Here is a 19,591-nt window from a genome sequence, read left to right as displayed (position 1 = left end):
TCCACATCTATATGCATACATCCATATATCCACATCTATATGTATACATCCATTATCACGTCCTCATTCATACATCCACATCCACATACATACATACATCCACATCTACATACATACATACATCCACATCCACATTCCCATTCACATCTATACATCCATATCTACATCCACATACATACATACATCCACATCCACATTCCCATTCACATCTATACATCCACATCTACATCCACATTCATATACATCCACATCCACATTCCCATTCACATCTATACATTCACATCTACATCCACATACATACATACATCCACATCCACATTCCCATTCACATCTATACATCCACATCTACATCCACATTCACATCTATGCATATACATCTTCATGCATACATCTATTTTCACATTCATACATCCACTTTCACATTCATACATCCATACTCCCATCTCAACATCCACACATCCACATACATACATCCATTTCCACATTCCCATTCATGTAACCCCATATGTCTTCACATCTAATCTTTTACATCACATCCATTCTCGCCCTATCACAACCCATATACATCCTATTCTATCACATACACTTCTTACCTCATCCCATACACATCTTATCACATCCTATCACTTTCCATACGCATCTTATCAATTCTTATCACATCTCATACACCTCTTATCACATCTTATCACATTTCATATCTTTTTAAAAAAAAAGAGAATTCTTATATTTAATATAAGATTTCTCTACACATTTATTTATACATAAATTCCATTTAAGGAGACTAACACTTTCGAAATTAAAATCAATCTTTTATGCATCTTCTTATGCATAAATTCAGTTTGGTAGGAAATTACACTTTTAGAATAAAAGAATTTCTCTTATGCATCTAAGTTAAGCATAAAATCCATTTATGAGGAAAATCACACTTTTAGTATAAAAAGAATATCTTTTATGCATACCTATATGCATGAAATCCAATATGATAAAAGTAACACTTTTGATATAAAATTTTTTCCTTTATGCATACTTCTATGCATGAAAATTAAAAATGACAAAAGTAACACTTTTTATATAAAAAATTTTCCTTTATGCATACTTCTATGCATGAAAATTAAAAATGATAAAAGTAACACTTTTGATATAACAAAAAATTTCTTTTATGCATACTTCTATGCATGAAAATTAAAAATGATAAAAGTAACACTTTTGATATAAAAAAAAAATTTCTTTTATGCATACTTCTCTGCATGAAAATTAAAAATAATAAAAATAACACTTTTGATATAAAAATTTATCCATTATGCATACTTCTATGCATGAAATAAAAATGGTAAAAATAACACTTTTGATATAAAAACTTATCCTTTATGCATGATATTAAAATTCAATTTCTCCATGATTGTAATGAAATTCTTTCAATTAATCTAGGATGATAATTCCTAGAATATGGTAAGAAGTCCTCTTTTTATGCTTTGAATGAGATTATTTTATGCATAATTTTTATAAAAATTTTGCCATAGCTCCGCTGCTATGACTGATAAATCTTAATTTTTCTAAGGGATAATGCTTATCATTAAGGAATAATTAAAATAATCTCTAATTAGATTATTAATCCATAATAGATTGAATCATTAATATACATAAACTAAAAGCATAGAAAAAAGCCAATAATTTGGCCTCAAGCATAGCTTAATCTTGGGTTAAGGAAAAGCTTTATGAAAAGCTTGATTTGGATTGAGAATGGGTCATGAGTATGACCATTTCTTGAGTGAGAGAGGGAATTTACATAAAAATCATTAGAATTTAAACATAAATGAAAATTAACTTCAATAGCATTATGTAACTCTTCACTACTATTCAAACTTCATTAGCATTTTAAAAAAAACCATACCAATTAAACTTCTCAAGCTTGAGAGGGGTTGAGAAGAGAGAAACATTGAGAAATTATAGAAAGATCAATATTCACTAATTACCTTACAAATTGCTTGATTCTTTGTTCACGGTAGAGGCCCCCAACCAATCAATTGGTTAAGTATGTTGATGGAGCCACTAATGGGGATTGAAGAAAGAGGGAAGCTCCAAAAACTAGTGAATTATTAAATGAATTCACAGTTCTTGGCTTAGGTGGAGTAGAGTAACGATGCATAAACACTATATATTTTTCAACAAGGGGGAGGCTTCTATTTATAGGAAAAATTGAGCTCCTAACCAAACAAACTGATTCTAGAATTTTCTAAATCAGTTTGGTCAATATTTGACCATTTTTAGGTCAGTTAAGCTAACTTTTTAGAACTAGACTTAAATGAGGAGAGAGGAGAGATGAAATATCTCAATTTTTATGAGTTTAAAACTCATTCAAGCATGTGAAATATGCACCTCCTTTAAAGAACTCTCTTTCCTTACATATGTGTCATAATGGAATCATTTTAATATTGCTCATAGTTTTTTACTAATAAACCTTGTACATTTTCAACTCTTCATCTTATGTGAAATATGCACATCCTTTAAAGACCTCCCCTTCCTTACATATGTGTCATAATGGAATCATTTTAATATTGCTCATAGTTTTTTACTAATAAACCTTGTACATTTTCAACTCTTCATCTTATGTGAGCATTTAAGGGACTCCCCTTCCTTACATATGTGTCATAATAAAATCATTATTCCCAAAATATCTCATATTTTTAATATTGCTCATAGTTTTTTACTAATAAACCTTGTACATTTTCAACTCTTCACCTTATGTGAGCATTTACTCATTTTTGGGTATCTTCTTTTTTACAAATTGGATTTATCTACTCCCAACACATGGATTGATGCTATTGGCCCATAGGAACCTTAATTGGACCATAGTCTAAAGATTTCTAAAAATCTAGACCCTTAGACTAAGGTTCTTTATACCTATTTCCAATTAATTCCAATTGCACATTGGAAAATTCTTTTTGAATTCCTGTTTCAGGGGAACTCATCTGAATTATAAGAGATATTTTTCTATCCAAAAATATTCAAAATCTGAATATTCTCTCTCTAGAATATTTTCTCTCTCTAGGCTAAAATAGTTAGAAACAAGGTCTTTATATTTCTGAAGAAGGGTTGATTACAGGGGAAGATACTAGACATCAAAAAGGGGTTGGGAGAGGAATCTTACAAATGTGGCATTAGGACCTCAATGGAAGGCTTCTTGGGCCCTTTTATTTGGCAGTTTAAGGGAGTCAAACCTTTTCTCTTAAGAAGAAACGTTTTCTAATTAGAAGCTTCAAAACGGCTACTTTATTCGAATTTGAATTTTGGAAAAAAAATGGAATTTAAAATCTAGCGGATAAAACCATATCATGTAACATATCTATGGAAAGCTCTTGATGCGTAGATCACGGATCTGTAATCTCCGCTCAAATCGGAGCTTGTATGTAGAAGTTATGGAGGCCCGAAAATTGTAAAATTGCCCCCCCCCCCCTTTTTGGGAAAAAAAGTGCACCCTTTGACCACTCTTACACCTCTCTTAAAAACCCAACATTTCAGTCCACATGGCAACCCCCCATTTGGCTATTCCTTAATCACCTTGATTAGGCTTGGGCAAATTAAAGGGCCCAAGAAGACCCCATTCACTTCCTAATGATGTGTATGTATGAATGTGGATATGGATGTGGATGTACGAATGTGGATGTGTATGTGGAATAATGAATACGAATGTGTATGTGAAATGATGTGACGATGATATGAATGAATCTGATGTGATGAGATGAAATTGATGTGATTGGATGAGAATGGGCACACATATGAATTGAATGTGAAATAAGTAATGTGGACTGTGAGATGAGGGATAATGTGGAAAGACGAGAGTTCATTATAGAAATTGTATTTGTGACCTGTTTGTAAATGACTGTTTTATGTCAAGAATGCTGGGGAAGCATTTTGATCATCTTGTGATCAAGGTCGTGGAGAGCTAACTGATAAAGTTGCAATAGCTGATGGAGAGTCAACGGAGGACGTCTCACGTAGAATGGTCGGCCGAGGTCTTGACCTCGATTTAAATGGTGAGCTTCCGGTACGGTGGATGAGGGACCAAGGAAGCGGCCTATGAGTGAAGCTCTAGGTGACCTGCGAAGAATCCTAGAGGGTGCTGAACATATGGTGCTCGGGCTTAGGGTTGCCAAATATACCCACACGTGTGTCGTGGAAGATATTGAATCAGGGAGTAAGAGTTGTTTTCTGAAATCGGGCATGGATCTGGTTGATTAACCTTGTTGGTCCTCAACGGATGAGTCCATGGCTCTTTTATATGGATCTGTTGGTTGATCTTGCTGATCTTCCATGGAGATTCCATTTTGTTATGTGAATATATTGCCGGTTACTATGAGCTAGGAACTATCAAAAAGGCCCCTGTGTGAACAGGTGGTGAGCGTTCTGGTTGCCAATAATGCCATAAGTACACCGATGAAGGAATGATTGAAAATAAGGATGCAACCAGAGATTTTGAGGATTGTGATCAGTGACACAATGGTTTCATTAAAGGATTGTTTTAAAGATAGCTAATGTGGAGAAAAAGGCAATTTCATATTGGGTGTGTAAGTGGTGTGACTAGTTTTATGTTTGCATGAATATCCGGCTAGGGGGCCTAGGAACTCTTTTCCCTGGTACGCGGGACAAAACCTAACCAAATTCCTAATTGGATCTCATCATCACTACAGTGGTTGTATGGTTGGCCAACCCATGGGACTGGATGGGGTTTGGCTGGACTGATGGATTCGTAAATCAAGACTCAATTTCTGTTTAGTTCGATAGATGAAGTAAATCCTGGACAAAAATTGTTCTATGGAAAAGAATCAACGGCTGTGCCTCTCAATGAGGAAAAAAGTGTTGGTCTCTATGATCCAAGTACAGTCTTTTTCTCTGATCTAACTATGGGACTTACGGGTTCGGTCAAATGAGCTTAGTTAGTTAAGGCTTTTGACTACGTTAGGGAAAAGTTATCTTGGTGTGAATTGCCCGTGCTTTCCAGGCAAAGGAAGTTTTTTCGGGTTGGAAAAACCGATGGATTAGTCTCTTGTCTGAAAATCCGTGGGACGAGGCCCCAAGTGTGGGACCTTGCCCCGCGCAAGAAGTGCTACTTCCGCTACTAGCACCCTTGAAATTGCTGCATGGTGACAGGGATCTTACAGAACTATCGAAAAGGCCCCTGTGTGAACAGGTGGTGAGCGTTCTGGTTGCCAATGACGCATAAGTACACCGATGAAGGAATGATTGGAAATAAGGATTCAACCAGAGATTTTGAGGATTGTGATCAGTGACACAATGGTTTCATTAAAGGATTGTTTTAAAGATAGCTGATGCTGAGAAAAAGGCAATTTCATATTGGGTGTGTAAGTGGTGTGACTAGTTTTATGTTTGCATGAACATCCGGCTAGGGGGCGATGTCACCGGGTACAATGAGAAGAGCAAAATGGCTCTTGCAAGGCTGAAGATAGTGGAGACAGCTAGAGTGGCATGGAGAAACCACTACGAGAGACAAACTATCTCGATTGAAATACCCAAACCTGGACTGATCTCAAAATTTACCTAAGGACGAGGTTCTGTCCTCTCGGCTTTTTAGAAACAAAGATGAACGAATTCTTAGAGTTAACCCAGGGGAGTAGATCTATTGAAGCATATCACCAAGCATTCGCCCTCCTCCTTAGATACTCGCCTCCGCTAGATGAAGAACAACTGATGGCCAGGTTCATTCGGGGACTAAATGAACCTTTGAATATCTTGGTGAAGAATGCAAAGCCAGTTTCCCTGGCCAAATAAGTTCGGATGGCGAAGGATTTTGCCAAAGCCTTTGATGTCAAAGTCCCGCCAAAGCTAGCACTATCACCTTTCAAAAGGTTTTTATTCCCAAAAGGTGATTCCAACCTTCCTCTGCCTAAGAGATACCCAAGATATGGGAAGTTCCAGAATGGAAGAAATGTCCTTTTCCCAAAACTCAATCCCTTGGATTTCAACTTCAGAAGTTCCACCCTTGAACAAGAGAGTGAAATGCTATAACTATTAAGGGTTTGGACATCACAGCATGGATTGCCCAACTCCTTTTGTTCAAGGTTTTTAGGGTAGGAAAAACAGGGATCAAGATTCCAGACTCCCACCCCTTCCGTCCAGAGTAATGAGGGTTCTATCTGCCAAAATCAGGGAAATCCCAGAGGTAGACCCTCTGTCCAACCTACAGTTTCAATCCAAAGTAATGCAAGCTCTCCACCTCAGAATAGGGGAAGTCAAAGAGAGTTTTTCCCAAATCGGCCATCCACTTCCAAGGCAGTAACGCTGGAAGTGATTGAAGAAGAAGAAGAAGATGAAAGAGATCATACTCCACCTGTGCGATGAGGACATCTCGCGTTTTTCAAGTGGGGTAGAATGTAACGCTGGAAGTGATTGAAGAAGAAGAAGAAGATGAAAGAGATCATACTCCACCTGTGCGATGAGGACATCTTGCGTTTTTCAAGTGGGGTAGAATGTAACGCTGGAAGTGATTGAAGAAGAAGAAGAAGATGAAAGAGATCATACTCCACCTGTGCAATGAGGACATCTCGCGTTTTTCAAGTGGGATAGAATGTAAGATTCCTCCCCAGCCTCACATGCTTGAATGAGCTTTAAACTCAAAAATAATGTGATATTTTTATCTCTCCTCTCTCTTGGATCAAACCGAATCAAAAAGGAACCAAACTAGGTCTAAATCTGGTCCAAATTCAACCAAGCTGAATTTGAAAAATTCTAGAAATTAGTTGGTCTTGGTTAGAGCCTCCCTCTCCTATAAATAGAACCTGAGCCCTTTGTTAAAAAAATTAGGAGAATTATACTATGCCATAATTATGCTAAATAGTATTGGCTATATATAGAGACATTCTATATATATAGGAGAATTATACTATGCCATAATTATGCTAAATAGTGTTGGCTATATATAGAGACATTCTATATATAGCCAACATAGAACCTAAGCCCTTTGTAAAAAAATAGGAGAATTATGCTGAAATAATAATAATTTTTACTATTCTCTAAAATTCTCTCCAAATTGAAGAAATTGGAGCTTCCCTCCTTCTTCAATCTCCATTGTTGTCTCCATCAACATACCAAACCAATTGATTGGTTGGGGGCGTCTACCGTGATCAAAGAATCAAGTAATTTGTAAAGTAAAGGGTGAATTTTGTTCTTTTTCTATAATTTCTCAATGTTTCTCTCTTCTCAACCCCTCTCAAGCTGTAGAAGCTTAATTGGAATGGCTTTTTAATGCTATTGAAGTTAATTGATGAATGGTAGTAAGGAAATACAAAAATTTCCATTTATGCTTAATTTTAATGGTTTTTATGATTTTTGTCTTCTCTAAAATGATTATGATGTTATGTCTCATTGAAAAAAAGACATTCCCCTCTCTTCTTTAGTAAATCCAACCATTCTTTATCCTAGATGAATGATTAATGGATAAAATCAATTTTTTCATAATGTTTCTCTTTGATAAGTAGAAAATGTTTACATTACAATGATTTAAATACTCTTGGTGAACTTGTAATTAATTTTAGAGAATTAAAAATTGAGAAATGGTCAACCATACAAAGGAGGTTATGGTAAAATTTTCTAAAATTGTGTAAAATAAGTTTTACTTTTTTTTAATTCAAAAAGAGTAATTCCCATCGTATATATATTCTTAAAGTGTTAATTTTCATCCTAGGTATAAGAAAATGCATACTAAAAATATTTTATTAAAAAAGTGTTACTTTCTTTAGAATTAAATTCTATGCATAGAAGGAAGCATATTGAAATTGTTATTTTGATTATTATAAAAGTGTGATTTTTATGCATAAATTAGATGCATAAAAGAAATTCTTTTATATTAAAAGAGTGATTTTCATCATAAATGATTTGTATGCATAAACATATGCATAAAAGAAATTTACTATATTAAAAGTGTGATTTTTATCATAAATGATTTTTATGCATAAATGGATGCATAAAAGAAATTCTTTTATATTAAAAGAGTGATTTTCATCATAAATGATTTGTATGCATAAACATATGCATAAAAGATATTTTTTATATTAAAAGTGTGATTTTCATCATAAATGATTTTTATGCATAAAAGAAATTCTTTTATATTAAAAGAGTGATTTTCATCATAAATGATTTGTATGCATGAAAGATATTTTTTAGATTAAAAGTGTGATTTTCATCATATATGGTTTTTATGCATAAAATAAATTCTTTTATATTAAAAGAGTGATTTTCATCATAAATGATTTGTATGCATAAACATATGCATAAAAGATATTTTTTATATTAAAAGTGTGATTTTCATCATAAATTATTTTTTTGCATAAATGGATGCATAAAAGAAATTCTTTTATATTAAAAGAGTGATTTTCATCATAAATGATTTGTATGCATAAACCTATGCATAAAAGATTTTTTATATATTAAAAGTGTGATTTTCATCATAAATGGATTTTATGCATAAATTAGATGCATAAGAGAAATTCTTTTTTTCTAAAAGTGTAATTCCTACTAAATTGGATTTATGCATGGAAAGATGCATAAAGAATTTATTTTAATCCAAAAGTGTTATTCTCATCAATTTTGATTTTATGCATAGAAAGATGGATAAAGAAATCTATTTTTAGTTCAAAAGAGTTATTTTCATCAATTTTGATTTTATGCATAGAATGAGGAATAAAGAAATCTACTTTTAGTTCAAAAGAGTTATTTTCATCAATTTTGATTTTATGCATAGGAAGATGCATAAAAGATTGATTTTTAATTCAAAAGTGTCATTCTCATTTAAAATGAATTTATGCATAGTAAAATGCATAAAAATTTATTTTTATTTTGAAAGTGTTATTTTCCTTAAAATCGAATTTATGCCTAAATAGATGCATAAAAGGATTTTTGTAAAAGTGTTATTCCTACTAAAGTTGTCTTTATGCCTAATTAGATGCGTAAAGAATCTTTATATCCAAAAAATTAGAATTCTCTTACATCCTATAAATAGATGTGATGAGATGTGATTGGAATCAGATAGATATAAATGGATGGATGAAATTGATATGAATCAGATAAATGAAATTGGATGAATGGATGTGATGTCCTGTGAATTAGGATGTGAATGAATGGTATAGGATGTGAAGGAATGTGATGGCATGTGAATCGTGATATGAATGATAAGGGATGTGAATAAATGACGGCATGTGAATCGGATGTGAATGGATGATGTGGTTTGATGTGTGAATGATGTGGATTGATGTAGATGGATGATGTGGTTTGATGTCTGAATGATATAGATTAATGTAGATTGATGTATGAATGATGTGGTTTGATGTGTGAATGATGTGGGTTGATGTAGATGGATGAATGGATGATGTGGATGTGGATGTATGAATGTAGATGTGGATGTGGATGTATGAATGTGAATGTGGATGTGGATGTATATGAGTGTGAATGGGGATGTGGATGTGGATATGGATGTGTATGTATGAATGTGGATGTGGAAATGGATGTATGGATGTGGATGTGGATGTGTATGTATGAATGTGGATGTGGATGTCGATGTATGGATGTGGATGTGGATGTGGATGTAAATGTGGATGTGGATGTGGATGTGGATGTGGATGTGGATGTATGGATGTAGATATGGAATGTGGATGTGTATGTATGAATGTGGATATGGATGTGGATGTACGAATGTGGATGTGTATGTGGAATAATGAATACGAATGTGTATGTGAAATGATGTGACGATGATATGAATGAATCTGATGTGATGAGATGAAATTGATGTGATTGGATGAGAATGGGCACACATATGAATTGAATGTGGAATAAGTAATGTGGACTGTGAGATGAGGGATAATGTGGAAAGACGAGAGTTCATTATAGAAACTGTATTTGTGACCTGTTTGTAAATGACTGTTTTATGTCAAGAATGCTGGGGAAGCATTTTGATCATCTTGTGATCAAGGTCGTGGAGAGCTAACTGATAAAGTTGCAACAGCTGATGGAGAGTCAACGGAGGACGTCTCACGTAGCATGGTCGGCCGAGGTCTTGACCTCGATTTAAATGGTGAGCTTCCGGTACGGTGGATGAGGGACCAAGGAAGCGGCCTATGAGTGAAGCTCTAGGTGACCTGCGAAGAATCCTAGAGGGTGCTGAACATATGGTGCTCGGGCTTAGGGTCGCCAAAGATACCCACACGTGTGTCGTGGAAGATATTGAATCAGGGAGTAAGAGTTGTTTTCTGAAATCGGGCATGGATCTGGTTGATTAACCTTGTTGGTCCTCAACGGATGAGTCCATGGCTCTTTTATATGGATCTGTTGGTTGATCTTGCTGATCTTCCATGGAGATTCCATTTTGTTATGTGAATATATTGCCGGTTACTATGAGCTAGGAACTATCAAAAAGGCCCCTGTGTGAACAGGTGGTGAGCATTCTGGTTGCCAATAATGCCATAAGTACACCGATGAAGGAATGATTGAAAATAAGGATGCAACCAAAGATTTTGAGGATTGTGATCAGTGACACAATGGTTTCATTAAAGGATTGTTTTAAAGATAGCTAATGTGGAGAAAAAGGCAATTTCATATTGGGTGTGTAAGTGGTGTGACTAGTTTTATGTTTGCATGAATATCCGGCTAGGGGGCCTGGGAACTCTTTTCCCTGGTACGCGGGACAAAACCTAACCAAATTTCTAATTGGATCTTATCATCACTACAGTGGTTGTATGGTTGGCCAACCCATGGGACTGGATGGGGTTTGGCTGGACTGATGGATTCGTAAATCAAGACTCAATTTCTGTTTAGTTCGATAGATGAAGTAAATCCTGGACAAAAATTGTTCTATGGAAAAGAATCAACGGCTGTGCCTCTCAATGAGGAAAAAAGTGTTGGTCTCTATGATCCAAGTACAGTCTTTTTCTCTGATCTAACTATGGGACTTACGGGTTCGGTCAAATGAGCTTAGTTAGTTAAGGCTTTTGACTACGTTAGGGAAAAGTTATCTTGGTGTGAATCGCCCGTGCTTTCCACGGGTTGGAAAAACCGATGGATTAGTCTCTTGTCTGAAAATCCGTGGGACGAGGCCCCAAGTGTGGGACCTTGCCCCGCGCAAGAAGTGCTACTTCCGCTACTAGCACCCTTGAAATTGCTGCATGGTGACAGGGATCTTACAGAGATTCTTGCATTAAGCTTTATGCATAAGCCTATGCTTAAGTCGTATGTGTAAGCCTATGCTTACGGCTTATGGATAAGCCTATGCTTAAGACTTATGCATAAGATTAAGCATTATGCTCAAGCTTTATGCGCATAAGGCTTAAGCTTAAGCAAAGATATTAAAGCTTATGCATAGAACTTCAAGCTTATGCAAAGAGATTAAAGCTTCAAGATTATGCATAAGGCTTAAGCTTATGCAAAGAGTTCATTATTGTTTATGTGGAGTGCTATGCCTGAATGGAGTTTAAATGTGTTAATTTTCTATGCTATGCATGGATGGAGAGTATAAATTTTTTGAATGTTTATAAACTCTTATACATATAGTATATATTTTTTATGCTCTCTTTTCTATGCATAAGGTATTCTCTCTATTCATAGAGTTTACATGTGTATAGACATAGTCATCATAAGTATTGTGAAGTGGGATCCTCTCAAATAGAGCATACATAGGCCCCATGCATGCATGCATATAGATCATGCATAGAGATTTTCTCATAAATGTGTTACTTTAATCAGTTTTTCTCATGTTATGCTTTGTAGGTCTTGCAGTGTTGTCCTCTCCTTGGGCTTGGCATTGTTGAGGTAATCTCTCTTATTCATGTAATCCTTTAGGGTTAACCATATTGCATTCATCTTAAGCCTTAAGGAAGCTTATACATAAGACTTATGCATAAAGCTCTATGCATAGGGCTTATGCATAAAGCTCTATGCGTAGGGCTTATGCATAAAGATATGGGAAATTATTGTAGGCCATCCAAAGTAGGTAGTTACAGTGGAGGGGGAGTCCTCAATCTTTTCACTATCCTTCTCTCTTGTAAAAGAGAAGTTACTTTTTGGCTTTAATAGTGGGAAGCATGTGGAAAGCCCTCAGAAGATATCATCCAAAAGGGATAGTGTCCACACCCTGTTTGTCTAAGAAGTATTGTAGAAGGTCTCAACAGTGTTTTTATATCACAACATGCCTCTTTTATTTAAGCTTTAAGCATTCTTCTATTAGAACATTCTTGTGTTGCTACCTCTTTTGTTTTGCATCTCGTGCACGAATCCTCGTTTTTGGTTTCACATAAGAACGATAAGCTCTCTTCTTCTTTTAATTGCTTATAGCATGTTTTTCCTTTATTGCACACTTGGGTGTTGGGTTTAGGTTTAGCTTAGGTTTACCTCTATGCATAGGATTATGCGTAGGGATTATGCATAAAGCTTTATGTATAGGGCTTATTCATTAAGCTTAATCTATGCATAAATCTTAATGCATAGATTAAGCTCTATGCATAGAGCTTAATGCATGCATAGATGCAAGAGCTAGATGCAGTAATCTTCTTGCATTAAGATTTATGCATGCTTCTTACATACATGCTTAATGCGTCTAGCTCTATGCATGCATTATGCATGCTTTTGACAAACTCTAACTTTACGTATGTGTGTAGGATCATGGCCGATACCCCAACAGGTTACAACCCCCTAGACATGCCGCAACACACCTCTATCATGCCTACACCATAGGCTCTTAGCCCAAAGCAATTCTTTGAGTTTATCTCATAGGCTACCCCTGAGCAGAGATCCATGGAATAGCAGTAATTTGGGGGGGGGGCTGGGCCCTCCAATCCGTCCACCACTACAACCACACCAATCCCCACTCCCTCAATTACACCGGCATGCACGCCTAGCTGTCGCTTGACTACACATAGACGTAGTAGTGGTGGGGGTTGTTGTGGTGGTTATTCTGGGAGTGGTGGCACAGATGCTGTGTCTCCTACACTACAAGGGATCGGGCTTATACCCGCGCTCCTAGCCGCCGAAAATGACTTGTGGAAAAAAAGTAACGGGCCCGTGTAGTATCAGCGCGTGTATCATCGCAGCCAGAGACATGCGTGTAAAAGCGCGTGTATAGAAGCAGTCAGAGGCGCTTATACAAGGGCGTATACACGCGTTTTGTCAGCTTAGGTGTGCTTAGATGCGCTGATACGAGGGCGTATACACGCGTTTTGTCAGTTTAGCTGCACTTATACACGCGCATTTCACAGAGTATCCACGTATATACACGCGCATTTCACAGAGTATCCGTGTGGTTGATATAAGAATTTTTGAAATTTCTGTAGGCTTCCAAGGCCTCACAATTGATCAAGCACTGATCGATGGTGGAGCTGGTGTCAATATTGCAACGGAGTCCACCTGTAAGTGCGGGTTGCAAGCATGGGATCCTGCACCATTTCTGGTATGCATGGCTGATCAGAGGAGAGTCCTTGGGCAGGCATAGTGATTGAGGTGGCTGGCATACCCTTCATCATGTTCTTTGTAGTGCTCAGCATGGAGGATTCTGCTGAACATGGAGTATAATCTGCTCTGCTGGGTCATCCTTGCTTGCGCCAGGCAAAGGTCCAACATAATTGGGAGCATAATCTGATGACCATCCCCCACAAGGGTCGCAGGAAGGTTGAATTCGCTCTACGAGAACACCGTCAACTGAGCAATTCAGTTTGGCCTGTCTCATTGCAGAAACAGTGAATATGGCAGATGGCTTGGATGAAGATGAAGAGGAAAAATTCTTGCGGGAAATGAGGATTTGATTTCATTCTGCTCAGTGGATGTGGCATGTATTGTTGCAGAATACTAATGCCTATGCCTGCGGTGTGTTCAGCCACCATGGACAAAGGGAAACTCTTTGGGGAAAATTTGCTGAGTACTGAGGAGTATGCACTTGAAAATAACATGAAAGACATTCTGGAAAAGGAGTGCGCTTTTATGGTGCAAATGAGCTGCATTACCCATGTCAAAGAAGATGTCTTGGAGACCATTTTCTTAGGTGATGACAAGGAGACTAAGCCAATGAAAATTAGTACCTTGCTTGGAACCCACATTTAAAACTGATCTGGTTCTACGGGAATTCCGGGATGTGTTTGCCTGGGATTATGCCGATATGAAAGGTCTTGACCCAAAGTTTTACCAACACCGCATTTACTCAAAGCCGGATGCGATACCCTCCAGGCAGCAGCATTATCGCGTGCATAAACCCGCATGTAGCCAAGCAGGTCAAGGAAGAGCTGGGACCACTTGCTGAGGGTGGGATTCATAGCACCTATTGTTGAAAACCCAGATTGGATTTCTCCTATAGTCATTGTCCCGAAGAAGAACAAAAAATTGCATTTGTGTGGATTACAGAAAGCTTAATGCGGCCACAGTCCCGGACCCTTTTCCCTTACCCTACATGGATTCCATTCTGAATGATGTAGTAGGGCATGAAATGTACTCGTTTCTTGATGGATTCAGCGGCTACAATCAAATCCGGATGGCACCAGTAGAGGATCAAGCCAAAACCACATTCATCATCACATGGGTGGTGTTTGTGTGCACAGTCATGTGGTTTAGACTACGCAATGCACCTTCCACCTTCCAACGTGACATGTATGAAATCTTTGGGCCCTTTCTCACCGATTTCATGCGCATTTTTTTGGATGATCTGAGTGTCTTTGGCACTAGGGTGTTGCATTTGGGGCACTTGCGGCTCTACTTTTAGCGCTGCCGAGAGAGGTGTCCTTCAATCTTAATCTGCTCAAGTGTGTTTTTGCGGTGCGAAGTGGCAAATTGCTGGGTCACATTGCGGTAGATCTAGACAAAGTGGTGGCTATTATGCAAGCACCTGCACCTGTGGATCCTAAAGGCTGTATGTGGATTTTGGGCCAAATTCGGTGGCATGGTCGTCATTTGCGGTTTTTAGCGCATTTGGCAATTCCTTTAACTACAGCCGCTCATTCTGACCGCAAGGATTTTTGATGGTCTGAAGACTGTGATTTGGCTTACCGCCTGCTCAAGATTCAACTTTCTCAAGCAGCAGTGATGATTCCTCCCAATTGGGGGGTTGATTTTCATGTTTTTGGGGATGCTTCGGATGTGGCAATTGGCAGTGTTTTGATGCAGGAGCAGACTGCGGAATGGTTTCACCCAATTTATTATGCCAGTCACCGGTTGTCTTCTCTCTGCTGAAAAGAATTATTCCATTACAGAGCAGGAAGGCCTTGGAATGGTGTACTCTGTGCGAAGTTTTGGCACTATCTTCTGGGCCGATGATTTTTCTTTGATGTGGATCATTATGCTCTTCTTTACTTGGTGCAGCAACAAAATTTAACCGGCAGATTGGCTCGATAGGTTCTATTATTATAGGAATTTGATTTTGAAGTCATCCATTGCCCTGGTGCTCAGCATGTGGTGGCATATTACCTTTCTCGATAGGATTCGAGGGAGCCAGCAGTCAGTGTGGATGATGAATTTTCAGATGCTTCACTGTTTACGGTTCAGCCAAATGCGGGGGGGGGGGGGGGGGGTACACTCTGAAGAGGAAGGAGCAACTCTCTCGAGCATCCCATGGACTTGGTATGAAGAAATGTTTTCTTTTATCACAAGTGGTGAGATGCCTGCTCATTTAACCAGGGACCAGCCACGGTGCCTTGCTTTGTGGAGCCGCTCATTTGAAGTCTGTGTGGGGGAACTTTATTATTGTAATTTTGCAGACACACTGTTGCAGTGCATCCTGCCCCAGGAGCAGGACACAGTATTGTGTGGGAAGCCCATTGCGGAGTTACTGATGGGAATTTCTTAGGAAAAATCACCACGAAGAAGGTTATACAAAGTGGATTATGATGGCCGTCTGTTCATGCAAATACACAGCAGTTTGTGAGGCAGTGCGATGTTTGTCAGTGCATGGGACAACCATCCCAACGGGATCAAATGCCTCTCCATCCGATTCTTCCTTTTTGGAACCATTTTAGAAATGGGGTCTGGATTTTATAGGCCCAATCAAACCCACATCGGCTTTAACCAGGAACAAGTATATTCTCACCGCCCACGGATTACTGTACGAAGTGGGTAGAAGCATGGTCTTTGCGGGATAATACTACTTTCTCTGTGGCAAAGTGTCTCTTTAAGGATGTTTTTACCAGGTTTGGCTATCCAATGGAGTTGGTCAGTGATCAAGGCGATCATTTTATTAATAAAGTCATCAAACAAATGACAGGGTTTTACTTTGTGCTGCATTGCAAATCATCCCTGTATTACCCTCAGGCCAATGGGTAGGCAGAATCTTCCAATAAGACAATAATCTACATTCTGACTAAAGTGGTCAATCTTCATCGAACAGATTGGGATGTGAAGCTTCCAACCGCACTCTGGGGTTATCGCACAACGTTTAAAGTCGCAACAACTGGGTTGACACCATTCAAACTTGCTTTTGGCATGGAGGCCAATGGATTCATTGGCATACAAACTAGAGGTCATCTAAGAACTAGATAAAGAGAGGATGAAAAGCTTTTATTGGGCGCACAAAATTCAAAGTCACAGAAAGTGGCAAGTGGATCGGCATTCGAAGAAGAAATTTTTCCAAAGAGGGCAATTGGTGCTAGTGTTTTCTTCTTTGCGCATGTTCATTAAGAAACCCGCAAAACTGAAGGTGCAGTGGACCGGGCCGTTTTGGGTGTATGCTTCTTGCGGTCCTACCTCTTATTTCCTCACAAATATTCATGGGGAAGTCCTTTCTTCTCCGGTTAATGGGTTTCAAATGCATCATTATTTTTCGGCAGCTCCACTTCAATGCCCTTTTTCGGTTTCTGAGAAGAATACACTTTCTTTCATGATGGTTTCAATCATTCCAAATCAAGGGCGGCTTTTGTTAATTCATTTTTCTTGGCTTTTTCTAGGTGTCATACAGTCATGCATCAAAAAGCGATCGTTGTTTTGCATGCAACAACTCCCTCCTTTTGTGGAAAGGCATTCTATTTTCTCTCTTATTTTTCTGCCTGCCTTCTGTTTTTCTTTCTTGCACTCTTTTTTCTGCACAGCAGCCATGATGACTGCCTCTCTTGTGCAGTTCTTGGTAACACCGATCGTGCACCTCGAGCGGCCTGCTATTGATGCATGGCTCATAGATAAGCGCATCCACGTTTACTCCAATTTTCATTGGGAGCGTGTGTAGGTACACCCACAGTCTGCGTCAATGATTGCATTCTCTTTCGTGGGATGCATAAGGAGGTTCGACATTGTCCCACTTGTGGTGGTGAAGCAAGGTATAGAACAGATGTGAAGAGTTTTGATGTACCTCGTCGTAAAGTCTTGCAACACTTTCCTTTAATTCCTCACATCAAAAACATGTTCAAGTGAAAATCCATAGTAGAGCTCATGTCATGGCATTCCTCACATCGATCGGATGATGGCATATGGAGAATTCCCGTAGACACTCCTACTTGGAAGCATATTGAAGATGAGTGGCCCAGCTTTAAAACAGAGCCCAGAAACTTGAGACTTGGCCTAGGTATGGATGGAGTGAATCCATTTGGTTTCAAAAACACCACATGGCAACGTGTGGCCAGTTGTGTTGGTGAATTACAACCTTCCACCATCAATGGCGATCAAGAAGGGACATCTTATGTTATCTCTTCTAATTCTAGGGAAACATAAAGTCAAGCATATGGATGTTTATCTCGAACTGTTGATTGATGAATTGGAGGAACTATGGAGAGGTGTTGCGGTGGTGGACATTAGTAGGCCTCCCTCCTCTCGACACTTCGACTTAAAAGCAGTGTTGATGTGGACAATGCATGACTTTCCAGGATACAGCGATTGTTATGGTAAGAATTCTAATTACCTCTCTACTCTAATACTATTGGCTATATTAATTATAACTATTGACTTTCTTATTCTAACTTTTATTTATATTTTAACAGGTTTGAAAACATCGGGTAAACATGCATGTCCTGTTTGTGGCCCTTCATGAGTACATGAGTATGCTGACGGATTGTGTAAGACCATATTCGATAATCATCATCGGAAGCGTATTTTGGAGTCTACAAATGTTCTTCCTCTAGATGGCATGAACAGGTACAGTAATGTTTTTCAATCTTGTTTTGTGTAGTCTCTAATTGGATTAAAGATCACATAGAGCAATCCCTTGTGTAGGCACTCCATTTTTTTCGGCTACCATATTGGACCCATCTTAAGATCAACCATCTTCTTGATCCCATGCACATCTTCAAGAATGTGGGATTTGGTATTTAGAAACATGTTAATGGTAAACATGACAATGTTAGCGTACGGGAGGACGTGCAGGTCGCAGGACGTATGCGTCAAGCTTGGCCACGAGAGGAGGGTGGGCACGTTCATCTTTCGCCTGCACCATGGATTATATCAAAGAAAGAGGAGAAGCAAGTAAAGTAGGACATCACCACTTTGCGTACTCCCACTGGATGCATGAGATCATTGAAGGGAGCCTTTACAACCACTAAGAAAAGAGGCGTTGACCAACTATATGGGTTGAAGTCCCACGATTGGCACAAGATGCTCCAAGTAAGTGTTTTCCAAGTCTTGTACGTTGAAATTAAATTTTGTAATGCCATAAACCATACATACATGTGCTCTTATGTGCGCAGTTCATACTACCTACTAGCATCGACCATTGTGCAAACAAGAGTTTGAAAAAATATATTTATAAGATGGGCGAGCTTGTGAGGTATGTAAAACCCATGTCAGATCACCCTTCATTATACCTTGCAAAATGAACGTGCATGAGGTATAACGTACTATTCATTTATTTTTCAGATATGTTAGTTCCAAAGCAATTGATCCAGCCACGTTGGAGGATGCGCGTGTTATGGCAGTGGAGGTGGTTTGTTTTGTAGAGGAGACTTTTTCGCGAACCATTCTCACAAGTCAACTACATCTCATTGTGCATTTAGTGGACGAAATTGCTTTATGTGGCACTATGCATGCACGTTGGATGTTCTTCCTAGAGCGCTTCATGAAGACCTTAAAAGACTTTGTGAGGCAAAGTGCAAGGCCCGAAGGAAGCATGGCCGAGGGTTGGTTGATACAAGAGTCTCTTGTATATATTTTAAAATTTCTTGGTCAGATGGACAGCTCTTTGCCGCGACTATGGAGCAATGAAGAGGACTTGAGGATGACCTCTATTGTGCCTCAAGGAAAAGGACAGAGTAAAGTAATTGACAGAACATTGATTGATGATCTCAATTTCACTTGCATCCTTAATAGTGATGTGGTGAGCAGATGGGCTACAAGATATGAGGATGCAAAGACAAAAAGGCAAGCAGAAAGAGCTCTCTTTCGGAGGCAACATGGCTCTCTTTCGGAGGCAACATGGCTCTCGTAAGGCATACCCTAAGCATCTACTAGCAACACTTCCAAATGATATCTATGTTGATTGGTTGCATGAGGAAATGGAGAGAGCAGAGAGCGGCGAGGGGCTACATATCACGGCGGAAGAATGGGAGTATGCACGAGGATGCATGTTAAAGGTACATAGAACTAATGTTTTGCATTAGTTGTAAGTGATTTGCTTTTAATATTTATTCACATTGCTTAC

Source organism: Cibotium barometz, chromosome 6 (assembly GCF_041138505.1).
Source record: "Cibotium barometz isolate CiBa-2024 chromosome 6, ASM4113850v1, whole genome shotgun sequence".
Lineage (NCBI taxonomy): Eukaryota > Viridiplantae > Streptophyta > Polypodiopsida > Cyatheales > Cibotiaceae > Cibotium > Cibotium barometz.
This window is presented reverse-complemented; position numbering follows the sequence as displayed.